Here is a 1,449-nt window from a genome sequence, read left to right on the forward strand (position 1 = left end):
AGGGCACTGGTTAAGCTGGAATTAATAGCAAAACAGTCAGTGGCTGTGTCAAGCTGTCACAGCACTTGGCCGACTTTTCCTTTTGAAAATCAGATAGTGCTGAGTCTCAAACATGCCCAGAAGACAGTGAAGATTGCTGCTTACACTAGGAAATAGATCTTTTTTTTATAATGAGCTTCTCTATTCATTCAAACATCATGCAGTGACTTGATGAGGCTTAAATCATACTTCACTAACTGAATTCACCAAGGAAGGTGCTTGCTGCTGTAAAGGAACTCAAACATAGCCCATGTGTCTGCTGGGGAAACATTAAGCATCTGTCACATATACCGGTCCCTCTCCCTTCCCAAGTTTTAACATCCTTACTTATTTCACATTCACTTTTCCTTTATTGATCTCTACCGTCAGGGTCATTATAATATATCAGATAATGCACCTGGGACACAACTTGTCCAGGGTACCCTATACATATACCCTGCTCACCGGGACACCATTCGGTAGTAGACCCAGGAAGCTTACCCCAATGTGCTTCTTATTTACCAGTCTGGGAGCTTCTTTATACATGTTATTGCACAGGTCTGATTCTCATCATGACTTAGGTTTAAATCTGCTTGGACTGGTGGAGATACACTGCTATGAAACTGTTTTGAGATGTGGATCATGGCCTGCTTTGGGCTGGGCACTTCCCTTGTGCCCTCCTGATGGGCATAAGGGACTGTCTTCCAGGGCAAAACAATGGCAGCTATACTAAATCCCAGTAGAATAATAGTCTTGTAAACAAGTGAGTGCTTCACCATTACTTAATACTGCCAATTGAAGCATTCTTCTGAGAAATTCAAAGATGTGGGCGTTGAGACTCCTCATGTCTTTAAGCTGTTTCTTTTTAAAGATCACTCTCCTCGGATACACCTAGTCTTCCTGCATCTGAAATCATGGCAAAAGACCCAGAAACTGGTGAAGCTGTATCTTCTCTTTGAACACAGTATACAAAATTCAGTACTGGTCCATGGTAGAAAAGAGCATGCAAGTTACTAACAACTTAGAAAGGGGTCTACTCTCCCTTGTGCCCTCTATAATCCATTTCTTTTCCTCCATGGATTCATTTTTTTTTTTTTTTAAATAATCATTTTTGTAATTTTTTAAAAAGTAAAATGACTCTTCTACATTCAGGGCTTTAACTTCCTTTCACTACATCATTAACAATCTACAGTTCCTCTCAAAGGAAACTTGTTCTGGTACCTGTTTCAGAGCATGTTCCTCCTCAGAGCATATCCATGGCTTCCTTCATCTGTAGCAGGACATTCCGTGCCAGGGCAACTGCAGGACCAAGGCTAAAGAAGTTGCTGTCAGGAGAAACTGTGCTAGAAAACTATGAAATGGGAGAATGGAGAGAAAAATTCTGTAAAAATAGAGACATAGACAGTGAAGGAAAGCAGCATAAATATCAGC

The sequence above is a fragment of the Eurypyga helias genome, unplaced genomic scaffold, assembly GCF_000690775.1.
Source record: "Eurypyga helias isolate BGI_N326 unplaced genomic scaffold, ASM69077v1 scaffold8391, whole genome shotgun sequence".
NCBI classification, from domain to species: Eukaryota; Metazoa; Chordata; class Aves; order Eurypygiformes; family Eurypygidae; genus Eurypyga; species Eurypyga helias.